Source organism: Chenopodium album, chromosome 3 (assembly GCF_948465745.1).
Source record: "Chenopodium album chromosome 3, dcCheAlbu1.1, whole genome shotgun sequence".
NCBI classification, from domain to species: domain Eukaryota; kingdom Viridiplantae; phylum Streptophyta; class Magnoliopsida; order Caryophyllales; family Amaranthaceae; genus Chenopodium; species Chenopodium album.
In genome coordinates, this window is record NC_137836.1 from 24,789,161 (window position 1) to 24,800,671 (window position 11,511).

The window sequence follows — 11,511 nt, forward strand, 5'->3', positions numbered from 1 at the left end:
GAGGTGTTTTTTAAGCCGTTGAAAGGCCGCCTCAGCCCCATCCCCCCATTCAAATCTGATCTTCTTCCTGATTGCTTGGAAAAAGTAAAGGCATTTATCACCTGACCGGCTGAGGAATCTCCCCAGGGCAGCCAAGCAACCGGTTAGTCTATGTGCTTCCTTGACAGTACGGGGTGACTTCATGTCAATCACTGCCTGTATCTTCTCAGGGTTAGCCTTTATCCCCCTTTGATCAATTAGGAATCCGAGAAACTTCACAGACTCAACACCAAAGACGCATTTCTTAGGATTCAACATGACCTTACGCCGCCTGAGTGTGGTGAAGGTTTTCTCGGAGATCAGCAAGGTGATCCGCCTGCTGTTTGGATTTGACTATCATGTCATCAATGTATGCCTCTACTTTCCTCCCAATCTGATTAATAAAGATAGTATTAATCATCTGTTGGAACGTAGCCGACGCATTTTTCAAACTGAACGACATCACCGTGTAACAGAATAGCCCCTGATCGGTGACGAAGGCCGTCTTTTCTTGATCTTTTTTCCACAGGGGTATTTGATGGAAGCCGGAATAGGCATCCATAAAACTCATCAAGGCATGCCCGGCTGTTGAATCGACCAGACTGTTGATCTTAGGAAGCGGATAACTGTCCTTGGGACATGCCTGGTTGAGATCTGTGTAATCAACGCACATTCGCCAGGTACCATTTGGCTTCTTTACAAGCACAACATTCGCCACCTAGTCGGGGAAATTACATGGCCGAATGAACCCAGCATCCAACAACTTTTTTACTTCGGCAGCTACCGCCTGGCTTCTTTCCTCGCCGTGATTTCTTTTCTTTTGCCGGATGGGCTTCTTTTTAGGGTCCACGGCGAGTTTGTGGACAGCAAGATCCGGGGTGACGCCTGGCATGTCTTCCACTTCAAAGGCAAAAATGTCTTTGAATTCTTTCAGCATAAGGTGCAAGTCTGCACCTAACTTTGCAAAGGCAACCGTCCCAACCTTCACGGTACGCTCCGGACGGCTGTCGTCAAGAGGTATGTCAATATGTTCACCAGCTGGTTGGGGACGGAGCTCATCTGACCGTTCACCAGTCAGTGATTGCTATTTTTTCTCCTTCTTCACCTCCACCAGCATAGGTGCCTTTCTTTTCTTTCTTGCGGCAGGTGGGGCATGCGCTGGGTCAGCATCCTTGACATTGTCAAGGTCTATTGGTTCCTGGCCGCCTGGGGTTACAGTGTCTCTAACGGCTGAGAGATAGCACTCTCGGACCGTCTTCTGATCCCCATTCAGGGAACCAAAAGTGTCATCATCCCTCTCATACTTGATTAGCATGAGAGATGGGATGATTACTACCTTGTCTACGTTGAGGGTTGGTCTGCCAAGAATAATGTTGTAGGCGGTCAACTCCTCAACGACCAAGAATCTGACGACAATATGTCGTCCTTGGCCCTTCTCTCCCAGCCGGATGGGTAAGTTAATTCTTCCGGCTGGGTAGACCATCCCACCCCCAAAACCAACCAAGGGATGGGTGACCGGATGCATGTTGCTGATATTTTATTTCAGCTTTTGCAAGCACCGGAGGCTGATCATGTCTGATGAGCTGCCGGTGTCAATAAGGATTCTTCCAACCAGTTGGTTGGCAACCTTACATTCAATGACGACGGGGTCATCAAGCGGACGGCGGACGCTGCCCCTATCCTTCTTAGTGATCAAGACGACTGGGAAGGAGGTGCTTTCAGACGCCTGCTCATCATCATCCTTGTCCATCTTCCGAAGATGGCTCTTGGTGCCCCGGATGGCACTGTTGGTTCCTTGAATAAGGATCAGAAGACGGCCCGAGAGTGCTATCTCTCAGCCGTCAGAGACACTGTAACCCCAGGCAGCCAAGAACCAATAGACCTTGACAATGTCAAGGATGCTGACTCGGCGCCTGCCCAACCAGCCGCCGGAAAGAAAAGAAAGGCACCTGTGCTGGTGGAGGTGAAGAAAGAGAAAAAATAGCAATCACTGACCGGTGAACGGTCAGATGAGCTCCGTCCCCAACCGGCTGGTGAACATATTGACATACCTCTGGACGACAGCCGTCCGGAGCGTTCTGTTATGGTTGGGACGGTTGCCTTTGCTAAGTTAGGTGCAGACTTGCACCTTCCGCTGAAAGAATTCAAAGACATTTTGGCCTTTGAAGTGGAAGAGATGCCAGGCGTCAGCCCGGATCTTGCTGTCCACAAACTCGCCGTGGACCCTAAAAAGGAGCCCATCCGGCAAAAGAAAAGAAATCACGGCGAGGAAAGAAGCTAGGCGGCAGCTGCCGAAGTAAAAAAGCTGTTGGATGCTGGGTTCATTCGGCCATGTAATTTCCCTGACTTGGTGGTGAATGTTGTGCTTGTAAAGAAGCCGAATGGTACCTGGCGGATGTGCGTTGATTACACAGATCTCAACAAGGCATGTCCCAAGCACAGTTATCTGCTTCCTAAGATCGACAGTCTGGTCGATTCAACAGCCGGGCATGCCTTGATGAGTTTTATGAATGCCTATTCCGGCTTCCATCAGATTCCCCTGTGGAAAAAAGATAAAGAAAATACGGCCTTCGTCACTGATCAGGGGCTATTCTGTTACACGGTGATGTCGTTTGGTTTGAAAAATGCGCCGGCTACGTTCCAACGGATGATAATACTATCTTTATTAATCATATTGGGAGGAATGTAGAGGCATACATTGATGACATGATAGTCAAATCCAAACAGCAGGCGGGTCACCTTGCTGATCTCCGAGAAACCTTCTCCACACTCAGGCGGCATAAGGTCATGTTGAATCCTAAGAAATGCCTCTTTGGTGTTGAGTCTGGGAAGTTTCTCGGATTCCTGATTGATCAAAGGGGGATAGAGGCTAACCCTGAGAAGATACAGGCGGTGATTGACATGAAGTCACCCCGTACTGTCTAGGAAGCACAGAGACTAACTGGTTGCTTGGCTGCCCTGGGGAGATTCCTCAGTCGGTCAGGTGATAAATGCCTTTACTTTTTCCAAGCAATCAGGAAGAAGATCAGATTTAAATGGGGGGGGGGGGGGATGAGGCTGAGGTGTTATACATGTACTTAGCCGTCTCAGATCATGCCCTCAGTGTCGTTCTCCTTGCTGAGAGAGACGGTGTTCAGCTTCCGGTCTATTTCATTAGCCATGTCTTAAAAAATGCTGAGCTCCGGTACCCCATGGTAGAAAAATTTGGCCTTGCCCTGTATATGGCTTTCAAGAAATTGAAACCTTACTTCCTGGCTCATCCGGTGGTAATCTACACCGACCAGCCCGTCAAGCGGCCAATGTCTACTTTGGAGTCATCCGGCAGAATGTTGAAATGGGCTATTGAAATGCAAAGTCTTGAAATCACTTTTGAACCTTGAAAGGCAGTGAAAGGTCAGGCGTTTGCCGACTTTATTGTTGAAATGACACGACCGGTGCAACCGGATAATGTTGACCAGGTTTGGAAAGTGTATGTAGACGGAAGCGTTACAAAGAACGGCTGCGGTGTAGGATTATATATGAGTCCACTGAGGGGGACAAATTTGAATATGCACTGCGTTTTAAGTTTCAAGCCTCAAATAACGAGGCGGAATATGAGGCCCTGCTAGCCGGAATCCGCATGTGTAAGGCAGCAGGGGCGACTAAAATTGACGCCTATTCTGATTCACAATTGGTCGTTAGCCAGTATGAAGGAGCATATAAGGCAACTCATCCGGCTATGATCAAATATCTTCAGGCAGTCAAAGAAGAGACTGGGGCACTTGAGGAATTCTGTCTGATTCAAGTGCCTAGGTCAGATAACAACCAGGCGGATGCATTGTCTAAATAGGCTTCTTCCGCCTGCTGTGATACTCCTCGGTTGGTCTTTTGGGAAGTTCTTGAAAAGAGTTAGTCAAAAGATGCGACAAGTGCCAAAGGTTTGGCCCACTGATTCGCCGCCCGGCTACTGATTTGACGGCAATCCACAGCTCAGTCTCATTTGCCAAATGGGGCATGGATATCTTGGGTCCATATACGCTTGCACAAGGCGAAAAGCGCTACATTTTGGTGGCTGTGGATTATTTCACCAAATGGGTAGAAGCTGAGCCGGTTAAGAACATCAAGAAAAAGGATGTCATCTCCTTCATCTGGAAGAACATCATCACCCGGTTTGGGGTACCTATGTGTATGGTGTTTGATAATGGCCCTCAGTTTGAGACCCCCCAGCTCAAGACTTGGTTGGGAGATCAGGGTATCTCACATTGTTTTGCATCAGTCGGGCGAACCCAAGCAAACGACCAAGTTGAAGCCTTCAACAAACTCATCTCAGGCGGCAAAATAAAGAAAATTGAAAGAGCGGTGGTTTATGGGCAGAGAAATTAATTCATGTCCAGTGGGCTATCCGGACTACTACTAAAGGGGCAACCGGAGAAACCCCATTTCTTATGGTATACGGTGCTGAAACCGTCTTGCCCATTGAGCATTATGAGCCGACTCTCAGAGTTATGCTCTATGATGAAGAGGCAAATTGGGAGGCCATGCGGCTGTCATTGGACTCCCTCCCGGAACGCAGGGGCAACGCTGCCCTGCGCCATGAGTTATACCGTCTGAGAATGACCAGAGCTTATAACAAGAGAGTGCACAAGCGTCCCCTGAAAATGGACAACTTTTTGTTACGTAAAATGGAGGCAACCGGTAGGGCCAATAAGGCTGGGAAGCTAACCCCTAATTGGGAAGTCCCCTACCGGATTTATTAAGAAGTCAGGAACGACACCTACCGTCTAGAAACTCAGGACGGTCGCTGCCTGCCTAGAACTTGGAATGTAGACAATCTAAAAAAGTACTACTTCTGAGAATGTATAATTTTTGTAAACAATAAGTCAATTAATGAAAATTCAGGCTTTGTTTGCATAATTATTTTTGCCATTTTTATTGTTCGTCCGCCGGGGTATTACCCAGACGAACCCTGTGTTTAACTTACTAAGTTTGATACTTAGTTTGGTTGAACATTTTAACTGCCTGTCCCCCTGGGTAAAACCTAGACGGACTCATTATTTATTTAAATTACGTTTGATAGTGTAATTCAATAATTGCTGGACCACCTGGGTAATACTCAGACGGACTATTTGTTCAACAAGCTAAGTTCGCTATTTAGTGTAAATCCAATGTTGTAATTATGCTCGGCCAATGATCCGATAAAAAAAAACTAAGCACAAAAACGCTTAGTGGCTATACAACCGGTCTCAAACAAGACCGAAGGCCAATACGGCCGGATGGTTGCTTATTTTATAAAATCTCCTGTCCCAATATGGACAAAGGCGTCCGGCAACACCCCTCCGGGTGCAATCGTCGCAGAGAACAGACTATTCGTCGGTTTTAGGTATAGATGCAGATGACAAAAATTGAACGACCAAATTGGTCAACTCATAGTTATCTGACCAGAATAATCTATGAAGAACAATTAAGTAACCAAGTACCGGATGCCCTAAGGCATCAGTCGGTCATCAGTTGAAATTCTTACTTGGGTTATTTATTCCAAAGTTGCACTCACTTCCCCTATTGGGGAAAAAGATTGTGTAATGGCTACGTGTTAAACCCAGACGGAATATAACCGCCTGGGTAAGAAGCTCAAAGCACCCGCTTTTATGGGCGGCTGTGCACTTGGTTTGGGGCAATCACCATTGTGATTGATTGGCCTAAAAACCCTTCATACTTCTCCTAGTATCAAGTGTTTTCAAGCTAATCAATCAGCTTGAATTAAAACCAACCACACAGCTGACCAGGGGCAAGAGCACCCGGATTGCAAATTGCCGCATGCTTTTTTAAGTTAGGCAAAATATTAAAGAATTACAAACAGATGCAAAATTCAAAATGAAAAATTTGAAACGCAAACAAGTATAAACAACGACTGAGTCGGAATACTTCATTAATATTCAAAATGGCACAAAGGCCAGAATAAGTGTTAACCGGACACATCCGGTGAAGAAAGAAAGAGATAAAATGTTAACCCAACTCCTTAGTTGGTAAAGATACAATAATACACGGCATACAAGCCGGTAAATAAAATGGTTGGCATACTGCCGCAGAAATTGGGAAGGCCCGCCTAAGGCTGAGGTGGAGTCTTCTGGCTGAGTCTGGCTGGCTTGGCCCTCGTGATAATCATCCGCCGCCGGCTCCTCATCATCAGAGACTTCATATCCCTGCTCAACAGCCGAGTCTTTGAAGCGAGGCGGTGGAGCATCACCCAGTTGCTGGGCATCACACACCGCAGTGGCGTAATCATACCTCAGCTTATAGACCTCAAAGTCTATTTACGGGTAAAGGAGGCCCCAGGCGATCTTCAGCCGGGCCAAGTTGTCCCGCTGATTCTCCTCAGTCAGCCGGGTCTGCTCCTGGACCAGCTCATCCGACTGCTTGTTGCGCAGATTGATGAGCTCGACCCTCAGGCGGTTATTGTCTATCCGGAGTTGGGCATTCTCCTTGTCAGCATCCTCCAATGCCTTGAGATCTGATTTGGCATCTTTTAGCTTCTTATCAAGGTCATCAGCCCGGCTGTTAGCTTCATCGTTTGCAGCCGTCAAACTCCGGATCAGCTCCTCCTGTTTCAACTCTACTGCTTTAATCTTTAAATTACACATATAATCAGAATGTTCAGCAAAGTTGAGGTTTTCTAGGGCCCTCCGTTTTGCGTCATTTACCTCTTCTTGCTTCCGCCTGAAGTGGCCTGAGATAATAACAACCGGTTTATGAGTTACTTAGCCAAATTAAGGATAAAAGATATCAGGGTAAAGGGATTTTTACCTCAGCCAGAGAACCCATTATACGGTCGAAGTCCACGACCTGCATATCAGGTATGGAGTTCTTCTCAGACTGGGTGAGGGTCCTCACCATCCGCTTTGCAAAGCTTGCAAGATCCGGCTGGTCAGAAGTCTGATCTGCATCAAAAGTAGTGCTTTGTGAGATAGAAGCAGCGTAGTCAGCATTCATCCGTTGTCGGCTGCTGACTGACCCCTTTGAAGGATCAACCTTGGTCTTGACTCTCATAAAATCAAGTGGCCAAGTGTAGGCGTCGCTCGAAGTGCGCCTACGTTAAAAGCATGTTGTGAATATGCTTGGCACTCATAGGAAGTGAGAATTGACATTACGATTAGGGACAACGATTAGGGACAAATAAAGTAGGGAGCCGCCAACAAGTTTTTAAGGAACTTGTAAACCGTCCACGGATCATAAAAAGGCAACCACGATAAGGGACAACGATAGGCAACAACGATTGACCCGTGAAGGTTACACCCCATTCATAATCCATGAGATTACTAACCCCATATGGTTCGGAACAACGAAAGGAGGATCGGGGATGATGGTACGAAGTGAGTCATGGAGTCACATTCGCCCGTATTGGCCTCTACTCGATTCTTATAGTGAAAAGTGATTCCTGCGATCTCAAAGGCATACAAACAAAATATTCAATTTGCTCCAAACTATTATTAAGCTAAATTGGTTGAATATTAATGCAACATATAATTCTAAAATATTGTGATCACTTGATTAAACAACAAGATTAAAAGGAACCTAAACCGGTTGTCCAAATTATCTTATTAGGCGTGATTTTCAATTACATATTCCCTTTAACATGCAATATGGTGATCAAAATAAATAATAGAATCAATATCAACATAAAAACCAATTTAATCATAATTCCAACAACATAAAAATCGTTAGAAAAACAATAATAATAAAAAGAGCATGATCCTTACTTTGAATCTGTTTGTTTGCAACTACAAAATAATAAACGAGTTAGTAACTTCAAGAAAATAATAAAGCAATGACGAAATTAAATTAAATAAAACAAAGTTGATTTTGGGGCCAAACCCTTAAACGATTCTACCTTTCACGCCTTGGTTTAAGGACATAACCTCGAGTAAAATATGGACTCCTTTGAGTGCTTGAAGAAGGAATTTTGAAGTGAAAAGGGGAGGCTAGTGTTTAGGTTAATACCATAAAAGAGAGAAAAATAAGAATAATCGAATTCTCCTCCCCCGTTCATCAGAAATGAGGGGGTATTTATAGGGAAATGTGCTGAGGGAGCACACGGAACCCTAAAATGATAAAAACCCTAAAAATGCATCCCGTGACACGGTCAGACTGTACCGTGACACGGTTAGACTGTACCGTCAGACGGTACAAGTTCTCGTGACACGGTCAGTTTTGGAGTGTCGCGGGAAATTTTTAGAAAACGGAACAGAAAACGCGTTAAGGGTTTACGCGAAAAGGACACGGAACTTCCCGTGTCACGGCAGACCTCCCGTGTAACGGGAAGTCCCACCGTCAGACGGGAAGAGTTCCCGTGACACGGTCAAACTTGACCGTGACACGGTCAGTTCCAGTCCACTTTTCCGTCTAAATTCACTTTTAACCCTAATTTCTTTCGGCTTTTTTAAGTGCCGATTGATAATTTCGGGCTTTTTTCTGACTTTTATTATTCGAGCTAAAAATAAGAAAATAACAAAAATAAATAAAATATTTGGGCCAAAGATAATAAAATAATAAAATAAAAAGGTTTGGGCTTAAAATTAATTAACAAATTAAAACTATGGCTTTACCAAACACCAAGACTGATCCATAGACCTTTCAAAAACAAGAATTTAATAAGATACGATTTTTTAAGCACTCTCGGGATTAAATACTAAACCCGACCAATAGTGGCGGTGAAAGGTTATTTATCATCGGGTTTGGTTTTGGGAAGACATTTTTAGGTGTCTACAGAAGCCCCCACTTTGACTGAGTTTGTAGAAACGTCAGTTTCGAAAACGATAGTCAAAGTAGTCGATAAGGACGGAGAATGATTTAAAGACGTTCTGCGATCCTAAATCACTCTGTATACGCCGATACCTGCAAAAAATGTTAATTCCACAGATAAAAGAGTATAGGGATAGAACACTTATCTGACACCAGTGTGTCGGTGACAAACGAGTTTGGTATTTTCCTATTCTTGAAGGAATCTACCGAGTGACATTGGTTGAAATGCTTTCCATACTTGAGGAAAGCCGACTGATGAGTTTGGTAGCTTTCTAAGCCTGAAGAAAGCTACCGGAAAATACTTTCCATGCCTGAGGAAAGTCGACGAACAAATTTGGTGTCATTTTATGCTTGAAGAATTCCACCGATAATGCCTTCCATACTTGAGGAAAGCCGACAAAGGGATTTTGTGGTTTTCTATACTTGAAGAAAAATCCACGGATGATGCCTTCCATGCCTGAGGAAAGCCGACTTGGCGGTTTTCTATACTTGAAGAAAAATCCACCGATAACGCTTTCCAAGCCTGAGGAAAGCCGACTTGGCGGTTTTCTATACTTGAAGAAAAATCCACCGATAACGCTTTCCAAGCCTGAGGAAAGCCGACTTGGCGGTTTTCTATACTTGAAGAAAAATCCACCGATAACGCTTTCCAAGCCTGAGGAAAGCCGACGAAAAAAATTGATAAGTATATGGTGGTTCGATTATCCCCGAACGTGGGTCGCAGATGATTCACAATTTTAAGCCAATTATCCGACCACATTAAATGTTTAAAATGCCGAAAAATAGGCTTTGGCGCTTGCCAGAGATAAAATATCAGTTGGGATTTTTTGCGTAACCGTAGCGAAAAATCATCGCCCAATAAACTCGGAAAGTGAACCAAACTGGTCAAAAAGCTAAGAATATTCCCTGACCAGGCTCAGATTTGCCGCGCCACGTCAGCAGGTTCCCGTGACACGGTCAGGGATTCCCGTCTGACGGGACTAGTATCCCGTGTCACGGGACACATACCTTTTTTTTTTTTTTTTTTTTACTTTTTGCTGTTTGAATCAGTCAGCAACGGTTACTTTTGCTCCTTTTTGTCCTTTTCTGCCTTTAAATCCGCATGCTTGCTTTCACCATTTCACATTTCACATTTCACATTTCTTCTTCATACTTGTTTTCACACTTCACCATTTTTGCTCCTTTCTTACTAAAAACTGCCGCGCCACGTCTGAGGTTAACCGCCGGCCGGTCAAAGCTCGCCGTGACACGGTAACGGAGACCGTGACACGGTTAGTCTCTCTCTTTTTTTTTTTTTCCACCTTTTCTTTTTGCTTTGCTGCTGTTGTTTGGCCACCGCGTTGCTGCTGTTTCGTTGCCGCTTCTGTTTCTGTTCCTGTACTGCCGCCCAGTTCACCGGAGCTCCGTCAGACTTGAAGGTTTGCCGTGATACGGTTACTGTTGACCGTGACACGGTTAGTCTTGTCCGTGTCGCGGCAGCTGTGCTGGTGGCCGGAACACATTTTCGAGTTTTGGAGTTCGAATTCCATCAATTTCGTTGTAATTTCTCGATCTTATTTTTGACCTTTTACAAACATTCATGTAAGTCCCTTTGATTTTTGCTTTGAATTTGCTTCATATTTACAATTTCATGACAAACCCTAAAAAATCAATTTGGGGGTTTTTGATTTTGAAGCTTTATGTTGAAATTCTTGCCATGATTTTATTTGTACATGTGTACATGTGTGTTTGTGAGAAATTTGAGACAAAAATTGCATGATTTGATGGAGAATTGAACAAATCACCATTTTTGGGTGCTACTTTGTGAAATAATGTTCATGCTTTGAAATGGTGAATTTTTGTGAAATGATGTGTTGATTCATATTTTGTCATGGAGAACATAGTATCATGCGGCTAGGAGAACTGTAGTATTAGTTTGTCGTGGAGAAACTAAATACCATAATTTTGCCAAATTTTAGCCTTGAGGTAAAAATTTAGCATATAATTCAATAACCAACTAAATAACTCAGGAAATGATGCTAAGTTTTTAGATTGCAATTTTAAAATATTTAGGAAATGATGCTAAACATTTATAATTCAATAAAGAACTAAATAACTTAGGAAATGATGCTAAGTATTTAGATTTTTATTTATAAATATGCAACTTGAATTGAATGTTTAGGAAATGATGCTAAACATTTAGATTTTGACAATAGCATGCCTAGACGACGAGACTGCGACCTTTCCACCCGCGGCCGGTGTCGGGCTTTTCGGGAGGACACTCCCACGGTCCCTGAGGACATGGACGACGACGTCTTGGAGTCCGAGCCTCGGACATCTACGAGTAGGAATAGGTGGGTTCCACCTTCATGGACCCCGGACCAGCTGGTTTTCTATCGTGAAAACCACGTCTCTCACCGCGCACTCTCTGGCATAGTCGATGGTACACTTCGCCAGCACGGTTCCGGAGCCGGTGATTTGATCCCTCGGCTTCACCAGGTTATTACGAGGGATCCTGCTACGTGCGCTTTATGGGAGTCGTCCGGCTTGGTTGATTTTTACTCGGCAGTTGTAGGGTTTCGCAGCCCCCGGGGTTGCGGTGCGACGGTCGTTCGCGCATTGTTGGAGTATTTCTGGGATACTACCAACACGTTTCACCTTGCTTGGGGGGAGATGACGGTGACCCCCTTAGACTTCAGCATGATCAGCGGGCTGCGCTTTACTAATCGGGCAGTAGGC